This window comes from Acomys minous (genome assembly GCF_964271855.1).
Source record: "Acomys minous genome assembly, chromosome: 10".
Taxonomy (NCBI): Eukaryota; Metazoa; Chordata; class Mammalia; order Rodentia; family Muridae; genus Acomys; species Acomys minous.
The window spans coordinates 11155860-11179336 of NC_140491.1; positions in this window are offsets into that span (position 1 = coordinate 11155860).

Below are 23477 nucleotides of genomic sequence, written 5' to 3' on the forward strand. Positions count from 1 at the left end.
CTTAACATGTAAGGATCAAAACCAGTATTTTATGGTCTGTGCTAGAAGACCTCGATTTGTTTTGTGTCCTCACATCACTTTTTTTTTTGCTTTCTTTTTTTTTCTCCTTTATTAATTTATTCTTGTTACATCTCAATGGTTATCCCATCCCTTGTATCCTCTCATTCTTCCCTCCCTCCCATTTTCCCCTTATTCCCCTCCCCTATGACTGTTAATGCACCACTGTGAGTGCTTGAGGATGGGATGGAAGTCAACTTGCCTATGGTAACCTCCAAATAAGTGGGCAGAGAATTTTTGAGATACGGGTCTGCTGTTATATTCCACCACTATGTTGTCCTCTATTATGTGTTACATTTGCATATGTTAAGTTAAACACAATATTTTTGGACCTTGCTTAACACACACACACACACACACACACACACACACACACACACACACACACCTTCCATTTGAAAGAAGAGCTACTTTAAATTACAGGTGGATTTTTTTCCTTTTTATTATAATATTTTCACATTACAACACAATTGTTACCACCCTCTTTTCCTCTTCCACTCCATTCCCCTCCTCCAGGCTTCCAACAAGGGGAGCCATCCTCCCCAACATTCTGGCCACAGTCCATCAGGTCTCATCAGGATAGACTGCATCCCTTCCTTTGTGTACCTGCAAGGCTGCACTGCCAAAGGGCAGTGAGTGCATGTCACAGGTTGAGCAGTAGTCCCCTTCCCCACACCATGTGGAGAGTTAGCTGACCACTGGCTACATATGAACAGGGAGTCTAGTTTCTCTGCATGCATTGTTCTTGGTTGATGCATCAGTTAGTTCAAGCTCCTTTGTGTCCAGATTCGCCAGCCTTAATGGTCTCCCAGTGGAGTTCCTAACTCCTCCCGCCAAACCAAATAGTCCAATTAAAAAATGGGTTACATTTGTCCACAAATTTTGGGAATTCCTTGTTTTGAATAGGTCCTCCTCAAACTATGGCACCAGCCAAGGACAATACGTGCAGTAAACTTTGAACCCCTACCTGTCAATGCCGCTCCTGTCCAGCAGGAAAGACACCAACACCGGGAACTCTTCTTGAAGCAGTTTTATTCAGGATCCTTGACTACCGGAGTGACCCCGGGAAAAGCTCCCACAGAACCTTTATAGTGTGCCTGGTCCTATCAGAAACTACCACGTTGTCACTCCTGGTTGGTGCATTCGGATCACGCCACCTCACGCTATGCCTTCAGGTATGCACATAAGGGGCTTGCTCACCGCGCATGCTCATAAGGTTTACTCACTGCGCATGCGCAAAAGGGGCGCACTGTGCATGCGCAAAAGGGGGCGTATTGTGCCGGGGAAGCAGCAGGGGGCGCTGCTATCTGTGGCTTTCCACACCTACCCATATCTAGCCAATGGACAGGACATTCTCCACAGTTGAGTAGAGAGTGGGGTATGACTTTCACAGGAACTCTGGTGCCTCATATTTGACCATGTCCCCTGGATGGAGAGGCCTGGTGTCACTCAAAGGAAGGATAGCAAGCTACCAAGAAAAGACTTGATACCCTCTGAACATATAAAGGGGGAAGATGACCCGCTCATTCACAGTCATAAGGAAGGGGAGTAAGGGAAAAATGGGAGAGTGGGAAGAATGAGAGGATACAAGGGATGGGATAACAATTTAGATATAATATGAATAAATTAGTAAAATATATTTTAAAAAGTAACTGATACAAAAAAATGGATTACAGAGCTAAACAGAGATTTCTCAACAGAGGAATATTGAATGGCTGAGAAACACTTAAAGAAATGCTCAAATTCCTTAATCATCAATGAAATACAAATCAAAATGACTCTAAGATTCTATCTTACACCTTTCCGAATGGGTTAGGTCAAAACCTCAAGTGACAGCACATGCTAGTGAGGATGAGGAGAAAGAACAACACTCCTCCTTTACTGGTGGGAGTGCTAACTTGTACAAGCACTTTGGAAATCAATATGGCACTTTCTTGGAAATTAGAAATTGTGCTACCTAAACATCCAGCTTAACAGGGGGATTTTAAAACTTCATTGTTATTTCTCATGTGAGTCCATAGAAAATAGTATTTTCATGGCATATAGAGTCAAGTCAAGAAAGTAGTTTCCATAAGGATTTGAGTCCTATCTCAAGAATGCAGAGAGAAAACACACTAAAAAAATAAAGTAGCATGTGTTTATAATTCTAGTACTCGGAAGGCAGTAATAGAATCATTCCTTGACAATCAGTTACTACAAGCCTACCAAAACCAACTAACCTTATGAGAGACCCTGTCTCAAAAATAAAATTAAACCCCCTCCAAAACAACAACAACAACAACAAGGAAATGAAGATAAACAAACAAACAACAGCAACTCACCACCACCAAACCAAAAACACAGTACAGTGGTGTAAGGTTTTTTTTTTTAGTCTCCACACCAGCACATCAAATTGTATTCACACATTTACAAGGATGAGCACAATCAACAACATTAATCTGTTAATTCCTGAGATAAAGATACATGTATTAAAAACTGAGCAGCCCTGCATTTTTAATAGCTACTCTGTTTCTGCTAAATTAATACCTACCACTTATTCTACAGTAGTATTTTGGTGAAAACTATTGTGGTCATTTTATCATCTTTGCTGGAACAATCATGACTTTCATTTGTGAGGTATTGTTTGACGGCAAGTTATTAGCATTGTAGATAAATTTATAAAAGAGATTTATTACAATGCAATCTCATTTCAAAAATGAGGAAATGAAGCGATTGTTCTTATTTACCTGTATTAGTAGTTATTCTGTTGCTGTGATTAAAAAATCGTGACAGAAAGCAACTTACGGACAAGTTCACTTTTGCTTATCTTCCCAAAGAGATAAAGATTCCATCATAGAGGGAGGCTTGCCACACAGCAAGCAGTGAGCATAGCATTCAGAACAGCAAGCTGAGAGATCACGTCTTACAACATTAACCTGAAGCAGAGAGATTAAACTAGAACTGGGGCAAAGCTATAAACTCTCAGTGCCCACTCCGAGTGATGTACATTCTTTCAAGTAAGTCTTCATGAAGACTCCAGACAGTACCACTGACTAGGTACCAACAGTTTGAGTATCTGAAACTATGAAGCCATGCCCATTCTAACCTCTACATCTCTGCAGTGCTGATATTTTTTATTTCATAATTTTGTCTCATGAGAGTTAAGGACATTTTTGTTTTTTTTTTAAATATTTTGTTCTAATGAACTTCATAGGCTCTTGAAAGTACACAAAATTCATTAAAATTCACTAAATAATGTATTATGAAAATTTATAATTTTTAAGATTCTGTAATATTTATGAATTATTTAACTCTTTATAATTTCTCAATTTACTTGATTCCTCCAGTTATCCATGATAGTTCTTTGATATGCTAAAAGAGTTAGAGAATTCTTTTCACTTTATGACTTTTAAATATTTAATGAGAGCTTTAAATTTTAATAGTCTCTGTATTAAAAAGGATGTTTCTACCTTTGAAAAATAGTTTACAAATTGGTATTCTTTCTTTATAGCAGGCTTCATATTTGAATCATTAATGTACCCATTTAGAATAATTTATTCTGGAGAGCTTTTAGAAGTTTGCATCATTTCTATTTAGCCATAAATATTTCTGGTAAGAGGAGGTAAATGTAAAAGTCTCTCTAGAGAAGTACAAATATGTTTTTCATGTCCTATGTTTAAATTAATTCTGATTTTATAGTAAAAATACAAATTTGAGAATTACTGTATATAGTGTGTATGATTTTATGCAAGGCTCTTTCGCACTGTAAGACACACATTTAACATAGGATGGGATGTAATATATTTACATGAGGATTTTACGAGACCAGCCTACAAATAAACACCAACCAAACCTGTTTACAGAACCTTTCACTATAGGGCTGCAGCCTCTATCGATACATGCATCTTATTTTAAACATTGAAAGAAATCAAAAGAAAAAATTATTATAAAAGTTCAGCCAAGAATGTAGGTACAGACATATTAGCTTAGGAAGAGTGTGATAAATGCCAATACATTTCATAGTGCTCAGGGTAATTAATGAGTAGTCTTGATTTCCATATACTTAAGCCGTTGTTTGGTTTTGCCTATCAATATCGATCCTAGACAGGTTTGTTTGTAATGAAATTAGCAGGCTAATTTCTTCACCTAGCACTAGAAGAGCATCAGAAGCCTCAGAGATGCATATTTCCCGCTGTGTGCTATTTTTGCTTTCTCTGTTAACTGGAGCCGATGTGTATAACTATGTGTTGGGGGTGCTAGTCCCGGAACACAGGAATGACTGGCAGTTCCACATGGAGGAACCGGAAAGGTTAGTAATAGTGTACACGTCTGCTAAAATATTTCATCCATTAGAAACCATTTTAAGTAATTAAATGTGTCATTTGAAATGTATTACCTGAATTTCTCTTCGTATGAGTATTGTTTTCTAATTTTAATATATCCATTCTTACATCTGTGGTTCTTAGGGTTCAGTGACATATACTCCAGAAGTGAAAAATCTGATTTCTTTACCAGACTAAGACAATGGTGCGTTAGTATACTAACAATGTTGAATGTCAGCTTTGACTTGCTGCTCTAAAGTAGACTCAAAAAGAGACATGGAGGTGTTTATTCATAATAGAATCTAAAGTCATAACATTGCTTCTGGCTGTCCCATTTCTTGAGGATTTACACAATACTAAAGTATGACAGGACAAATAAAAAGTACATATAAGTTTCCTTGACATGGATGTAAAATCAGAACTCATTAGAAATTAGCTATAGTCTCTGTCTCGGTCTTTGTCTTTGAATCTCTGTCTTTGTCTCTGTCTCTCGGTCTCTGTCTGTCTGTCTGTCTCTGTCTCTGTCTCTCTCGTATGTGTATGCACCTTTTTTTTTAACCTACTTGAGTCATGTTTTCTGCGAGACTTATAAGCCATAATTATAGCGTCATTCTTGGCATAAGAGGATTTACTTCTTTTTCTTAATGTGTATTTTATTTATTGTAATTTATTCACATTGCATCCTGATTGTTATACCTTAGCTCTTATCTCCCTGTTCCCACGCTCCCTTCCTCTTCTTCCCTGTTTCCCTCCCCCTAGAACTCTGACTGGGAGAGGGGGGCACCTTCTACCCACCTGACCTGCCACAGCCTATTAGGTCTCATCAGTATAGCATACATTCCCCCCTTCGTCTTTGTGCCAGAGAGGCCATCTTGCCAAGGGGCAGTGACCAAATAGTGGGCACTATGGTTCATGTCACAGGTCCAGCAGAAGTCTCTCCCCCTCCAACATGGAGAATCAGCTGTCTATTAGCTACAGGTGAGAGACTCCACCAAGTGGGGATTCTGGACAGATACTTGGTCTTGAAGCTGTACTCTGGGCTGAGCACTGAAAGCTGTAGGGAAGAGTGGGGGCATGGAGGTTCTGAGGGGGAGCAGGAGCTCCACTGGGAGCTCCATCAAGGCCTGTGGATCTGGACACAGGGGGCCCTGCACAAGCTGATGCACCACCAAGGACAATGCATGGAGAGATCAAAGACCCACTGTTCAGATGTAGGATTTCCTTCTTAAAGAAAGGATGATATTAATATGCAAATAGAAGCACAAAACCATAAAAATAAACACTGGACAATTAGTGCTGTCTGTAGTAATGAAAGGCACAAAGTATTTTAATTTACTAAAAATTAATTTCTAGTTTTCACTATAAAATTTTTCCATCATAATCAATAAAAAAAGCTGTGTCTATGTATGGTCAAGGGAGCATATGAGGAGATGTATTTAAGTTAAATTGGAAGGAAAAGGTAAGCTGATAAATTTTTGATGAGAGAAAAAGACCATGCAGTCATCCAAGAGCATCTCTCTAGGTGGATCCAGCAGAGTAAAGGTGAAGAAAACAAGGTGAGTGTGTGAGAGAATCACTAACAAGATACCATGAGCCAGCTGAAGAGGAAGAAATGACTGAAATGACTATGCTAATACCTGTAGAACTTCATAGCCCACAGTAGGAAATGTGGTTTTGTTCTGTAGTACTTGAGACTCAAGTATTTCAAGTAGAATGCCAATAATATATCTATACATTGTAACGAGTATCACACTCCAAAGTATCAAATTCTGATTGAAGAAAAGACATTTAGGACTTAGAGAGTTAGAACTGGTTGAATAAATAGAAGTGACAGAAAAAAATGGTTAGATTTCTGAAAGGTAAACCATCTTACTTTAGGTAAAGCTATGACAATGACACAATGAAAATAATGATAAAATTAAGGTGAACATTATCTATACATGTAGTGATTTATTACTTTAAATTTGTGAGTCTGAAGCCGGAGTGTCCCTGCAAATTTGAGATCTCCCTGGGCTATTAAAAAGAAATAGAAAGACAGTAACAATTGACTCTGGTTAAGTCTGAGAGCTCTACCATAGTTCAGTACCAAATACCAGATATGTAGTTTGCGCTTGAGTCATTTAAGATTAGTAAATATCTATTTTCCATGTGATCTCAAAGGCTTTTTTCCTCCTTGAGAACTGATTTTATTATCTACAACACAACAAGAAGATATATTGTTCTGAAATTACTTTCCAAAGAGTAGAGGGTGAAAAAGATGAAGTTGGCAAAGAGAAGAAGATTTATGGAGGAAAAAAAATGTCAATGTTTATGTCACAAGAGTCAAGGAAAGGGAAAGCTCAAGGTGATTGGAGAAGAAAAGGGCAAGATTGGACCAGGGCCGTCGTATCACTGAACTCAGGTGAGGGGAGAAGATGTTGAGAGAAAGAGTAGCAGTAACTATTTGTTAATGCACTCCCTGAAAGGGTCATGGAATTTGAGTAACGGTTGTCATGAACATGTACCCACAGAAAGCCTTCTGTCCTGGGAAATTTGCCTCAGCTTAACAGAGGCATGTATGTAGACTTAGAAGAAAAGTCGATGACGATGTAGCAGAAGGAGACATGAAGCCCATCAAAGGTAGATAGCATGCTTCGTATCCAACACAAGGGCGTACAACAACATCATGTTTTCATCTTTGAGTTTATTGCCTTCTATGAAGAAGGCAGAAATTCGTAGATTGTTTTGTATGATGCATATGTAACCAGCTGGTGTTTTCTCACTCTATAGAATTTTTGGTTCTTAATTTTGTTGCTTTTTGGTACACCCCAACTGCAGTGTGCCCTCCCTCCGCCACTTCTAGTGCCTCCATTCCTCACCCACCCTCTCCCCCAGATCCACTCCTTCACTGTTTCCCTTTGGAAAAGAGCAGGCCTCCCAAGGGTGCCAACTGAACACAGCACAACAAGATATAATATGACTAGGCACAAACTCTCCTATCAAGGCTGGGCAAAACAACCAAGTGGAAGAGTAGGCAAAAGACTGAGACACCCAGACTCCTTGGTTTGGAGTCCCAGGAGAACACTAAGCTACATGATCGCACTCCATTAGCAGAGCGCCTAGCCCATAGCCAGACAGGCTACTGTGACTGTCACCTGCTTTTACAGTCCCTTTGAGGCCTGCTTAAGGAGGCTTAAGAACTATTTTCATCCTGGTGATAATATATATTCTTGTATTCAAAGTTACAGAATTAAGAATGCCAGATATAGCAGTATCAACTTTAGAAAGGAAAAATGAAAAAGGTAAGAAGACTTTTTTCCTTTGTTATAAAAACATTAAAATATCCTGTGATCCATCTTGACTCCTTTTATATTGTGTTCACTGGAAAGGTAGATAAGATTATTATATCCAAACTACCTGAGATGTCTCCTTATTCTCTTATTCTTTTCCATTTTAGTGGCTCAGGATTAACAAGTTATCTCTGATTTAAGCACATAACACAATCCACATTTCACAGTGTATTATATAAACACATATATTGTCTGCCCTTATGCACTACGGCTGTAATTCACTTAGTTTCATTTGGGTATTCTGTATTGCATTTAATTAGGACTTTGTTTTTACATTTATTTTTATTGCTATTATTAAATTAATAAATGGACATTCTTTTTAAATATTAAGTGACAAGGACAAATGAAAAATTTTTTCCTAACCAGGTATGGCAGTGTTAAGGAGTAAAGCAATATAAGCAGGCTGAGGGGTGCTGGGATAGACTTACTTCCCTCTCAGTCAGTAGCTTGTATAACCAAGGACTGGACATGAAAGACTGTGATTACAGACTACTAAATCAACTCCCAGTCATCGCCGGGCTTGGAAGAGGCATGACACCTTGAACTAAACAAAAGATCATCAATAGATAATTACCCAGTGGTGCTCCCAGAAGTCCCAGAGCCTCTAAGATTACAGGGGGTATATGGTAAATAACAAGGTTATATCATTGTCCCATTTTATAGCCCTTGATCCAAAATGGCCTGTCATGAAACTAGATAGGACAGGGTATAAAAGCTCCCTGTTTTACAAGCTTTAGAATGTATATAAAGTCTGCATAAAATATAGACAAAGCAATGGTCTTTTTGGCACTGCCCTTTTATATTGAGATTTCCAGCCCCCACACTCTGAAATATTTTGTCTTCTACTCTGAATCCTCTCATTCCTCCCTCCTTCCCACCCCCCACTATTCCCCTCCCCTAGTCCCATGATCGAGGGGGATCTCCTCCCCCACTTTATGGTCACAGGCTATCAAGTTTCATCATGGTAGACTGCCTATTCTTTCTTTCTCCTTTCTCCCCTCTGAATTCTTCCCTGTGAAGTCAGAAAGACGAGGGAACTGATAAAAATAATTGGTGTTCACCTGTAATTTGAGCACTTAGGAGGCAGAGTAGGGAGTACAACTGATTTGAGATTAGCCTTCCTATAAAATAAACTCCTGTTTTATTAAAATAAACAAACAATACTACAACAACAAACAAACAAAAGCCTGACTCAAGATACAAAGAACTAGTCCTTTCTTTACTCCATGAAGTAAATATTCATTATCCTAATATGTAGCTATCTTGGCTTCCTTTTTCCAATATAATTAAGATCTATATAATTTTGCTCTAACTTGGTGACTAAAACAAGGTCTGCCTCAGTATTAACATTATTATCAAGTAGATATAAGCCCTTGGTCAGTACTGAAAACATAATTACCCACCTTAGGCATATAGAAACTATTTAAACATTGACTTTCCATCAAGTGCAGCTCTATTACACTGTTTGTTTTATTTCTCCAAGAAGCTCTGACTGTGTTTATCACAATTTTTCTCATTCACCATCCCTGAGTTGATATTACTCTGCCTATGTCTGCCCTTTGTCTCAGGACCTAAAAAATATTTCCATGTATTGCCAGTGGAAGTGTTATTTTCTAAACTAACAACTATTTTGTATAGTCCATGAAATCTTAGTCATTGAATAGAGTTAACTACATTTAATTTTTTACACAATAAATATCTTATCCTATTCACAGAATATCTGACTATAAGCTTAATTCCTCTTGAGACAGGTTGTCACCGTGTTAATCTGGCTGGTCTGGAATTTCTTATATAGACCAAGCTGACTTGAACTCACTGACATCTGTCTGTTTCTGCGTCCAGGGATTAAAGACAAGCGTCAGCAGAAGCAGATTTGAATGTCTGTCATTGAATAAAATCAAAACAAAATGAAATTAATTCCTTCCTTATTAGCCCTAAAAATTCATTTTGAACAGTGATTGATATAGAGTAATAGCAATTTCATTTGCGGAAAAAAAATTGAGATAAAAATTCATACTTGATTTATTGTAACTTTTGTAGAGAAAGCATCAGGTGTTCTTGTGGTTAAAAGGTCCCCCATACTTGATGACCTCCCCTTGGTAGGGAGCCCTGGTGGCACTCAAAGAGAGAAAGAGCAGGCAGTCTACCAAGATGAAACTTGATAGCCGGTGACCGTAAAGTGGGGGAGGAGCTCTCCCTCGATCATGGACCTAGGGAAGGGGAATAGTGTGGGGGTGGGAAGGAGGGAGGAATTGGAGGATACAAGTGATGGGAGAACAATTGAGTTGCAATCTGAATAAATTAATTAAAAAATGCATTTTCATGGCTTGGTTTCTTGTCCAAGAAGCTGCTAAGTATAGCCATCAATCCATAGAGAGAACAGACAAGGATTTGTATAACTCTGTAAAACACTTCCCTTATTGCACCATTATAAAGAAACCCATTATAAAGAAAACAACAAAATATCATAGTCAGCAGCAGCAACAACACCAAAAATATTTTGTATCCTTTTATCTAACTTAAGCACTTCAGAATTTTAGATATCTTCTGTTTCATAATTTTAGTCATGATTAAGAAATAACCAACCATTTACTTACTGTATCCCTCTTCTTTGTGGCCTCTCTGTACTCTCACAGGTGATGATTCTCTGTTTGGCGGAGACATGAAGGTGTAGCATGTTATCCCACACGATGTCCTGTCTGTGAATAGTCGCTGTTGTTTTAGCTTCTTTGTTTTCATAGCCAGACAAATCTGTATTCAAAGAAAAAGTGAGATTTATTGCTTCATTAAAATTCCACATCCAGAGAAGCTTGTCTTTAATATTTTTATAGACACTACCAAAGATTAGTTTTAAAACCCAGTTTTACTTCCCACCCTTAGCTTTCCTCATATGGGCTGCTTCTCTTGGTCCAGGGTAGATACTGTAACATTTCTAAGCAGGTGAACAATTTATTAGACAGGCATTTTGCCTGACTGTAGATACCCCTGCTCTCTTAGAACATTTACTTTGGAAAATTAATAATTATAAATTCTGCTTTTGCTGTATCACAATTAGACTGTTGCTTTTATGCATTGCAGGAATATCTTCCTCAAGGATCTACACACCGTATATTTAAAAGAGACCCAGCACCAGAGAGAATGTTTCTGTTATTCATGTGGGAGAATGTGAGCGTAGTGCCAATCAGCTTCTAAAAGCAAGCACAGCTTGTGTAACCACACTGACTAGCGCTTTAGGTAATAGTTCACTTAGACACATAACAACTACCTTGCCGTTTGCTTCAGCAAGATTCATACTTCTCTCCTTAGTTCTGTATCATGGATAAAGTCTTTCTTACTTTTTCTTTTTAACCCTGGTTGGGCCATCTTTTCTTAACTTGAATTAAAATTCATTCTGCATATCATAAAGACTAAGAAAAACAAACAAACGGCAAAAAACCTGGTTGTATATTTTATTGTCTATCAACTTGACTACAAACATGCATTCAGCATTTTAAAACTTCGGCAGTAAGGACAAAGGAGATAGGAAGAGGCCATGGAAGGGAAATGAAGAGGAGAGAGAAGGGGAAACCGCCTTCTTGTACATTCTCCCTTGACTGAGGAATTTGGAAAATCCACATGGCTTGCTAGTTTTGAAACCTTTCTTACCTCCTTCATTTCATAAGGAAGAGAAAGAGTAAAAGAGGACATAGAGCAGGTAGCTATTTTCTCCCTTTGCAATTCCCTCTCTCTCTATTTTTTAAGTGGTAACTGATTCACAAGAAACACAGTAAAGACTTAAAGATGTGAAGCAGAAGAAGATAAATAAGTCAGAACTGTTATATGTGGATGTCTTGTTACAAAAATATTTGTATGTGAACAAATGTCTCAAAATAGGGAGAGGTGAGACTTCTTTTGAACCAATTATTTGTGTTACAATAGGATTTATAAGATTATACTAAGTATAATAATAAATAAATGTTGGAAGTGAAGGGCTCTAGCCAGCCCAAGCTTGGTAAATACGGCTCTGGATGGCCTTGCCCATCTCCCCCACTTTCTCTGCTTTGTTAAAAACCATTTCACAACATTCCTAAAGCTAGCCATAATGGTCTATTCCCTTATTTGGCCACTGCCCCCACCTGAGGCTGACTGCCAAAGTCCAGCTATGAAGTATTGAAGTCCAGCCATCAAAATCCTGCTTTAGCTCACCTAAGTCACGTGCCCAATTAATTTAAGCAGCTCACAGGATTTCCCCTGGTCTTTTGCATGGCCCATCCCCACCCCACGCAGGGACAAACACATCTTTCCCTACTCCTTCCTTGTTCCCTTTCCCTTCTCCTCATTCTCTATCTCTTGACTTTTGTTCTTATTTTTTGCCCTTTAAGTCTCTGGGGAAAATAAATCCTTGTGTTTTGAACATGGTTTTGGGGGTCCTGAGTCAATACTGATTCTTTCAGGGAGAATTACTCATAATTGTTTCAATGTACTTAACATCTTTTGTAAAAATACAAAATCAACTCCCCCAAAGTGGATTTACTGGCACCATATGAAATACTACAAGAAAACCAAGGGATGGGATATATCTCAGCTGGTAGTCCATACACAAACCGCTCACATACCCCTGCATTCTGTGTTTAGGATAGCATAAACCAGGAGTGCCAGCATGTGCTTACATCTACAGCACTTGAAAACTGAGAGCAGCGGGGCCAGAAGTTCCAAGTCATTGTCTCTGCAAAGCAAGGTAAAGGGCAGTTGGGGATGCACGGCACCATGTAATCATAATCTCAAGAAATAAAAGAAATATTGGTAGAGTCACCTGAAAATAAACAAACAGCAATAAAACAGAAAGAAATAAAACTAAAGCAAAAGAGTACCTCTTTATTCTATGAAGGATTCACATTTTCATTAGCAGAAACACCTGACTTTATGTTTGGTATTTAGATTCTTTGCTCTTATAAAACATTAATGGTTTACCTTGTTTATGTTTTTTCCTCATAAACAATTTTTATTTCAAACCATATGATTGGAACCTCTTACTTTTTAGGCAGTTAGAAGAGCCAGAGAGATCTCTCAGAGTTGACCATATTTGCAGAGGACCCATGTTCAGTTCCTAGCAACCATATGGTGGTTCACAAACCTTTGCAATTCTAGCTTTAGGGAATTAGTCTTCTTCTGATAGCTTCCATCTGCACAGGGATGACTGTGATCTACATATATTATACATACATACTTGCAAGAAAAACACCCATACACATTGTTATGGATGTGGTGTCCTTCAGAGATTCTCCACTCTGACAATAAAAAATTAACAAAAAAGATGTTTGTGTTCATGCATGGTGCCAACACCTGGCACTAAGAATTCATCAGCATAGTGCCCACATACCTCCCTGAGAGGTTTATTAAGTCAAAGAGCACAAAGTAATATTCTGTTCTTTTGCAAGAAGTAGATCCTTACTGCAAAACAAGCTTTTATTTACAGAAGCACAAAGAGGAGTCCATCTTTTGACTTATTACATTGCATAAACAAAAGTTTTATTAAAATTGAACAAGATGAGGCAATTACAAAAGATAACCTGTAATATCCCTTAGCATTTGGAAGTCCATTTTTGCTTTTTCGTTCTCTTGAATAGTGTAATTTTAAACTTTTCAACATGAAGGTAGCCTTCAACATAAAGTTAGCTGTCACAGGAAAGAATAAAATTTATCTTTAAAAAGAATGGAGTTAAAAAGTTTAAATTCAAGATACGGTAGAACTAATATAATTGTACTAAGTTATATTTATATTTCCCTATAAGCAATTATTAATGAATATATTCATGATATTTTAATATAAATTAAGTGACCAGGAATCACCAATGTATAAAACTACAACTACAATGACATTTTATAAATCTTTCTCACTATGGATGGTTTCTAAAAAAATAAGTTGTCTCCATGTGTCTGCACGTCTACCTACTCTTAGACATTTTTATCTAAGAAAAAATTTCATCATTATGGTGACATTATGATAATATAGCAAACAAATTATTTTAGCTGATGATATATTTTTTCAATTCTTCAGTATAACAATTCCCAGTGATTGTATTTCTGCTCCTAACTATAATAAATTTTCTTATGCTTTTTATTTTCTGTAAGTGCAACTTGTAGAAACTGAAGGATGACCTCATTATCAATAATTCATGCTCAATCATGTTGTGTTGCATTTGATGACAGTATTGTACTGTGTACTCCTTTAGAACTTATATCCCGTAATGTGGCCATTTGAATATAAGACCTAAGGTTATTATAAAGGAATCAACAGATCATAACCAGATGTACAGTGATTTATTTCAATGGCACTATTAGGATTGCAAAGCTTTCACAGACAATCACTAAAATTCTCAATCAGGGAAGAAAAAAAAATAGCTTGCCTTGAAAAGAAAAGCATTTTCAGGAGAACAAAATCATTTAATGTATTTTCTAGGTAATTATTCTTTGTTGAACCACAATTGCAATGCTGATGATTCTTTTTACAAGCAAGCTGCTGACAGAAGGTGCATGGAGGTGCAGAAAAAGGCATAATTTTGACTAATTCCTTTTTTCCTCTTTGCAGGTTTGAGCATATGAGATACGTTTTTTACTTGTATTTTAGTGTTACTGGGGATTTAATTATACAGTAGAGGGCATTGATTGATTTCCTTGTTCCTGATAGCTCATTGAGTACCTATTCAGGTTGTTGTATAGGATGCAAACGCTAGTTCTGATGTGAAATTTGTACCATAATGCTATCCAACATAGCCAGTGTGGGAGGGGGAAGTCTTTGACTTATTGCTAAATGTTACAATATTTTTATTATGTTGATTTATTTGAAGAAGGCTGAATGCTAGACGTACATGCGGAGACCAGTGGCCAGTTTGCGAAAGTCTTTAGCTCTTTCTGTTTTATGGGTTCTGGGGATTGAACTCAAATAGTCAAGCTTTACCACCACTCTGTCTAGTGTGTGGATTAGAGCAATGTGTTGTCATTCCTGGGATCTACGTTTCAGTCTCTTCTTTGTTCTCTCACATAACTTTGTTTTGTAGCCTTCCCCCCCCCCCCGCCATTTGATTGTTTCATTATTTGATTTGTCAACTTAAAAACCATTTCTATCTCACCTCAATACTTTCTGCTTGTGAGATTCTGTTATAAATCACATGTTCACATTTGTTTTAGGAAGTCATTGAGCATGGAGTATTTTTACAAAAATTACTACAGTGATGTAGTTGTTCAAGAAAATTGTGTGGGTATTTTTGTTTTTGTTTTTTGTTTGTTTGTTGCTTCCATGAAAACCTTATCAATGGAGATTTGGAAACCTCTCAAATAGATCATCATCAAAGAGTATTCTTTCTGTCCCTACTGATTCATCAAAGGAAACCATGACACGCAGGGCAGTGTGTGAATTGAGTGTGTGTGGGGGGGAGGGGTTGTGCAGCTCACTCTGTAATTTGTTTGCTGGGTAGAGTGTCCTTACACTACAGAGCTATTCATTCTACATCTCACAAGGCATGGCGTGTCGTGAGACTGTCTGTGACTATCTCCCTACAACTGGATCAATGAGGCTTCCTGATTCTGATTTTAGAATTAGAAACATTTTATTAAGAAGCAAGGATGACACATTTATCTCTGACATATTTAACAACGTCTTCTCATTTTGTATCTTTCCAGTGATTCAGAACTCATTTGAAAAAGAAGTGTGACTTTTGTCTTGATTCTATCAGGTCTCAGTAGTACTTTCCAGAAAAATACATAGTTGAGCACATGCTGATTAGCGGTCTGATTTTCCCTCTTTCTTCTTTCCTTCTTCCTTTCCTTCCTTCCTTCCTTCCTTCCTTCCTTCCTTCCTTCCTGCCTTCCTTCCTGCCTTCCTTCCTGCCTTCCTTTCTTCTTTCTTCCTCCTCCAATTTAAGACAGAACCTTAAGGATAAGTTTAGGGTATATTAAAAATGGCTGATGCATAGACACATCTTTAATTGTTGGTAATAACAAAAATTAAAAGCCGTAAGCTGAAGCAAATCCATTTCTCTCCCAAGTTGATTTTGGACATGGGGTTTGTTACAGCAACAGAACAAAGCTGAGAGTAATCACCTTGAGTCTCGGTTATTATAGCTTCATGTACACAGATACACTGTAATTTTATATAATTCAAATAAATTATCATACAGGCTAGCAAATGTCATCGTGAAATTTTAAAATAAAATATTAGGACACTCTCCATCACTTCATCTCCTCTGCACCATATTAATAAAGTTTACTATCTTAATTTTTTTCAGTTAAATGTGCAATTGGGACAGTGACTAGCTACAGGTAGAAAGTGGTATTAATCAAGGAATAAATTCATAAGCCATAAGATAGAAATGGCTAGTTATAAAAGAACCAAATATTCAAAGTGAACAGTAGTAAAAAATGTAAAACCTAGGATAGGTACATTTTGGGAGTCATGAATATATAAAAACATTTAAATAAAAGGCACACTTTAATCTTATAGACTAACATGAGAGTCAGTACTTGTCAATGAAGCTTCAGAGCCGTCTGCAAATACTAATCAAGTAAACCAAAAAAGGCAAATACAATCAAATAAAAATATTCCAAATGAGTATTTCTTTTCCTGGGTTCATGAAGCAATTTTTGTTTGATTTTTATTATTCTTATCTAATTATCAGATAATTTTGTATGTCTCATTATTAGAAAATCTATTTCTTGAGATTACCTCATTTTTCATCAGTATACATCTTATATATGCAGCTTATTTCTTGTTTTTTATATCCTTACTCGTGTTATGATGCAATATGGTGCATTATATGACCAGAACGATTGGCTAATATAAACAACAACAACAACAAAATCATTGTCCAACCATGGGAAACTCTTGAAACATTTGGAAAATAAACATCAAACCCTAGGGCTTGATCTCTTTTTATTTTGACCCATCTCTCCATACTAAGTGTAAAATAGTTTTCTTCTTCTTCTTCTTCTTCTTCTTCTTCTTCTTCTTCTTCTTCTTCTTCTTCTTCTTCTTCTTCTTCTTCTTCTCTTCTCTTCTCTTTTTTTTCCAGGACGTTTTCTTTCCTCATTTGGAATTTTTTAAGTCTAACCTAAGAGAGAATATGGTATCTCACCCAAAGGCCAGTCACTAGAGAACATTACTGCTTACACTGGCAGTGAAAACCCAAAATCTTAAGAACTTAAGAGATGATAAAATTCTTTCAAAAAGGTATCTGACACATGTGGCAAACATACACTGCAAAAACCACAGGTTCACAGTCCTTTGTGTTGGGAGTGAGGTTTTTCACAGAATAAACATTGGGGTTGTTACTAATGGTTTTATAATAACTTTAAAAGGATGAACAGAAAGATAAAAGCAAAGTGTAGCAAGGCCCCACTCAGCAGTGCTATAAAACAGATGCTGAGACTGAACGCCAAACATTGGACAAATATAAAGTCCTGTGGAAAAGTGGGGGAAATGAGGAAGACTTGGAGGTGACTGGAGCTTCACAAGAAGAATAACAGCGCCAACTAACTAGGGCCCAGAGGAATCTGTGGGGCCTGAAGCACCAGCCAAGGACCTTGCATGGACTGGATCTAGGATGCAACACAGATGTAGCTGAAAGGCAGCTCAGATTTCAGGTGGGTCCTCTAATAATTAGGACCAGTGTCTATTGCTGACACGGAGTCATTGCCAGCTTTTTTAATCACTTTCCCCGGTGGAACTGTCTTCCGAAGCCACAGGGGAAGAGGACATGCTTGGCATTGATTAGACTTGATGAGCTACGGTGGATGGGAAGGGAGCTTCCCTTTTCTGATGAACAAAGGAGAGGGGATGGGGCAGGAAGGAGAATACGGATGGAGCTACGACAAGGATGTAAAGTGAATAAACAAAAACAACAAAACAAAACAGCTTTGAGGCCAAAATTACAGAAGGGCTGTAACTCCTAGGATTAATGGGATCCTATGGCTAGCAAAACCAAAAGCAAATCCAAACCAAAGTGTCACCATCATTCAAGTGAACATACAAACAAAAAAAAAGGTTAAAAGGAAAAAAGATAACCAAGGCTTGTATGAAGACTTCACTTGCTTTCAACTTTTGTTTGGATGTATATATCGGCAAATTATAAGAATCTGTAATATATACATACATATATATATATGACCTTGTGCATATCAATATCTACATATATGCACAGAGAATTAAGTATTTATTTGACTATGATTTTATGTATGTGTATTAGATATACTATTAGTTGTACAGAAATATGTTGTAGAATTTTAGTGTTAATCAAAAACAAAATGTCATTTACCTGGCTTAAATTTTGCTGCTGCAGGCAGACCAGAAGTTTTTAAAGAGATACCAGAATGATTTGGATAAATATTTCTCCATTGGATCTGGATGTGCAATGTGGATAATGATTGTTGGCAATCATGCATAACTCACTAGTTTTTTTTTTTTTAGTTAAGAGACTAATTTATTAATAAAAACGTATAGGTCAGATATAGTAGAAAATGTAAAATGATCGATCTTGCATTTTGGAGCCCTATGCTAATAAAAATTGTGAACAAAAAAGCATGTATTAAAAAGATATATAAGGTAAATAGATAAGATTTTCAAAAGCCTCAGAGGCCTACAGAACATGGCATTTAAAGATGTTTTTAATATTTTAAAGATTCTTTGACAACAAGACAGGTTAACTTCTGGCAACACCCAGCCGACCTCAAAGAAGATGATGAGTATCCACGAACCTCCTTATGGATTTGGCTTCAAATGTGGCAAACAAGACACTGGGCAAAATATCCTCGTTTCTGCCACAGACATAATTCTGCCTAAAAATGGGTAAGCTTGCATGCAGGCAGATTTCACTGCCAATCTCTGACAAGACTGGGTAAGCCTGTATTGTCCTTGGCTGGTGCCTTAGTTTGAGCAGGACTCCTGGGCCCATATCTACCCTGATCTAGCCAATGGTCAGAACATTCTCCACAGTAGAGTGGAGAGTGGGATATGACTTTCTCACGTACTCTGGTGCCTCACATTTGACCATGTCCCCTGGAGGGGGAGACCTGGTGGCACTCAGAGGAAGGACAGCAGGTTACCAAAAAGAGACTTGAGACCCTATGAGCATATACAGGGGGAGGAAATCCCCCTCAGGAACAGTCATAGGGGAGGGGAATAAGGGGAAAATGGGAGGGAGGGAAGAATGGGAGAATACAAGGGATGGAATAACCATTGAGATGTAACAAGAATAAATTAATAAAAAAATAAAAAATATATATGTATACGTAAAAAAAAAAAAATAAATGAATAAAGCAGAAGAAAAGAAAAAGACCGGGCAAGCAGGTCCTCAATAGTTCCTGCTTCACAAATATGTCTGTCAGATATATTGGGCCAGAAGGCTGAAGATGATGCTACAACATTATAGCGAGTTCTGGGTAACTCTTCAGGCAACAAACTGTCTCTGTCATTTTTTTCATTTTGGAAGCTGCCTTCCTGCACTTACAGCTCATTCAGGTAATTAAATTTTATTCCTTCTCATGTCTCTGATGGCATTGAAGAACAGTTAGTTTAGGCTTACAATGAAGCTTAGTTTTTTAGGTTTTAAAATGTTTTTAGATCTAGATGGATATTTTAAGTTGATAGAAATGAGATGATAGATAATGATTTTCACTCAGAAATTTAGAATCACCAAGAAAGGAAAGGTCTTTTTTTCAAGTTTGCCAAATACAAATAGCCAAATCATTATGAATGTAATGTTTATATAATTCCTGATTGTTTTATTGTTCTTCTTGCTGTATGTAGTTTTTTTATTTATGTATAATAATATGAATGTATATGTATAAATGAAATATAATAAAATTGCAAAAAATTATAGACACAAGAAAGACAGTATTTTTTCTATTTTTATTGCTGTTGTTCACACTTTTCTATAATGCCACACAATAATACATTATAATTAATTACTAATTTTACTAGTTTTCTTGGGCATGTTTGTCTGAATAGCAGCAAATACTGGTTTGTTACTCACACTCAACATGTGTGAGTTGAGAATCACTTATCAGAAATGCTTGTTACAAAAAGTATTTCAAATGTGCAAGTGTTTCAAATTGTAAGTGTTTGCACAATATTTATTCATTAACTGAAATGTTCCAAAATTCATTTTGCCTTTCAAACTTTTGGATTTATGATGCTAACCATGTCTATATAGAAGCTTCTGGTGGTTTGTTTTTATTCATTTAGAAATATGATTCTTGCTGCTTGAAGGATTGAAAAGTTATTTGATTCTCTGATATAATTAATAGCAAACATAGAAGCCACAGTCAAACATATCTATACTTCTCGACTTCCCTCTATAAAAGCATGTATAATATGATAACACATAATTACTTCATTTTGGAATTAGAAGTAAGGTGCAGAGATGATGCATTGTTTGTCTACATCAATTGTAAGTAACTTGAAGGTTAAATACTAGACATCTGAGTGACCACTAGAAATTGTTAAGTTCCCTCAAAATATAGTATATTCTTCTTCTTTGTTGAAAGTCCATTCAATTTTGTTGTCCTTCATGGTTAATTAAATCAGTTTAGGAGTAACTAAAGACAAGCACATTTTTTTATTTTAATTTGCTCAACCACTCACTCAATGATTATTTTTAAGAGTCTAGTATATTTCATAATAATATCTTCCAATTCAAAGCAACTACTTAATTGAAGTGATTGCCACAAATTTATGCTTCAGAGGTCAGTGAATGGAAAAGTGTAAATTTAGTTGTACTAGGGAAAGTTAAAAAATGAAAGTACAAGTTTGGGACTATCATTCACTTGACATTGAGACCAAATGAGATAATTGAAAATATATTTTCAAATATATTCATGTACACTTAGATATCTTTTATGCCAATAAATTTTCACACACCATGTAAGCTTTAAATGGGGCTTTCTGTGAGGCCTATGTGTAAATAATAAACATTATGGTGCTGGAAGCTTCAGACAGATACACCAGCATAGACATAACTAACTCTATCTAAAGCATAAAAAATTCATATTGTAAAAATATAACCAATGTGGATAGAGTGGTGATGACAACATAGAATAAAAAATTGTATTTCATTAATTTTAAGCATAAATAAACACAGCATGTCCAGTCAATTATCAAACAGTTTGTTTTATGAGATAATCTTCATATTCAAAATATATTATTTCAAAAATCTTAAGTCTAAACTATACCAAAATTAAGATACATTATTATATCATCACCTTCCCTTCTTTTGCCTTTGATAACTCATTTCTGATCACTTAAATTTAGTGTGCACACTTTGTGGCAATCATCTTCTTCAATAATAGCTTTGAATGAACAACATCATTTTCAATGCCTTTACCCAATAAAGACAATGAGCAAGAGTAAAATGCAAATACAACAGCTGATACAATGGTGAATCATCCAAATGCCTGATTGTCTTGACTTAAACCTGCTGCTACTAGAGAAGCAGCTATGAACAGCTAACAGATGGTGCCGACACCCATTGTTGCTACAGCCCCCTTACCTGCCTCTCTCCTCTCCCCACCTTTTCAGTTATGACAAATTTCACTGTTCCCAGAAATGTTAATTCTCTTGGAGCATTATAATATTAACCATATCAAAACCCAGCACATTCGGGTGTGTTATTGGCTTGTAAACAAAAAAAGCAAAGACGGGTTTCCGAACTATAACTATTTCTCTTTTGTTCCAAAATGCTCTGTTCTCACCAGCAGTGTGATCATTCCAGGGTCAAGCAATCAATGTGCCTTTGTGTTTTCCTCAAAAAGCCATTTGGGGTATGTAGATGTGAATGACCTAACAAAATATGTGAGATTTTCTAGACAAATATCGCTTCCTTCTACAAATAATAAAATAAGCATTAAAAAGATTCAAAAGCTTATATTGAGAGAATGACTCCCATATTTACCTACTATTTGTTCAAATTTACTATTTCCACCGCAGAAGCTGTACTCTTACAAGTGTATTTCTTCTTTAATGAGGAAAACTGATTATAAAGTATAAACCATGTACACTTGTATTTTTGTAATTTAACTGAAAAGTTTTACCTATTAGTCTTTCTATTATCAAATTATGTTTCAACTCATAAGTAATAAAAGTAACCACCCAACTCAAACCTACTTCATTCTACTCTGATGTGGTATTCAGGTTTACTCACGATCCCTTGTGCTGATACAGGTCACTGGCTTAAATTTCACACTGAAAATAAAACTTGTCACCATGAATGTAAAAAAAAATTTTTTCTCAAAGAATTATCATTTTTGCCGGGCGTGGTGGCACACACCTTTAATCCTAGCACTCGAGAGGCAGAGTCAGATGGATCGCTATTAGTTTGAGGCCAGCCTGATCTACAAATCGAGTGCAGGACAGCCAAGACTACACAAAGAGACCTTGTCTTGGAAAAAAAAAAGAATTATCATTTTCCCATGCAGAGATTAATCTCAGTTGTAAATCACACAGTTCAGGTGGTTTGATTGGTGATGATTTTCTTGAACACTTTATATTTTTCTTTTATCTACTTAGATATCAATTTTTCTTTCCACTAGTTCCTGGTGTTTATGAGAGATACACAAAACCATTTTAAGATCCATGAGATGTGCTTGTGACTCTGGACTTTTAATAGGTAAATGTGAAAAGATGACAGCCGAACCTTAAGCTGCAGGGTTCATCTTAGCCTGTGATTCCTGCTTGCACACCATGGGGAGAATTGTTAATCTCATTCAGAAACATTCCTAGAGACTGATGAAGAAAATGATTCCTATGCATGTTATCATACAGAAACTGTTTGTTTCTCCGCATTCAGTTTCTGTTTGGTTATTAATTTTTTGTTCCATATTCTTTATATCTTTAGACTTGTTAAATCCTCAATATTAGCTACTCTAATTCGAAATGAGCCCTGTGCATGTCACATATTTTTACTGTGTTATTGATTGACTAGTACACATTTCTACATTTTTGTTATTACGAAAGTACAACTAAAATAATGCATTAATCCAGTCAACAGTGGTAAGGACAATCACTACACAACTATATAGTAGTGTACACCCAGCTGTTATGTACATAGAGATGAATGAAGTTGGAGGTCTAATAGTCATTTTAAGATAAACTTAGACATTCCGGAAACACTTGGAGTTGTACTCATTTTTATTATTTTTTCTGCACATTTGCTCTCAGCATTTAATCTCTGCACCCCTGTTCTTCAAAAATTGATCATGTAGGTCTGATTTACAGAGACAGACTTTATATAATGATTGACAAAATTGTGTATGAATGTTCCTTCCCCTTTAGATGGTAAATGCGATGACTGGTATTTTTGTTGTTCTAATCTCTCTATAAAATTGGATCCAATTCACCTACCGTAGGGGTGGATATACCATCACCTTCTTCTATTCCGCTGCCTATCCACCTTGCTCTCCTATAAATTCATGTTCATAGGTCTACCTTTCTCAATGAAATGCAGGAAAATCCAGTTTCCAATAGAGCTGTGATTGAAAGTCCTCTCAATTTTCATATCATCTGCCACATGAACAGCATATGATTTGACATTTTATGCTCAGGTAGTGCTATTATTAATGCAGTTCCTGCTCTGTACTATGCTTTATGTCTGCCTTTATTCTGTCCTGTCATCCAGGGATGTCTTATTCCTCTGTTTGGTACTATTATCAAGGTGACCTTTTCACACTGAATTCCTCATCCTTTAAAAGTCTCCTTTTCAATACTTAAACTTAAGGCTGACACCACTTATTCTTAGGCAGTTTTCTAGAATGTCTCCATGGT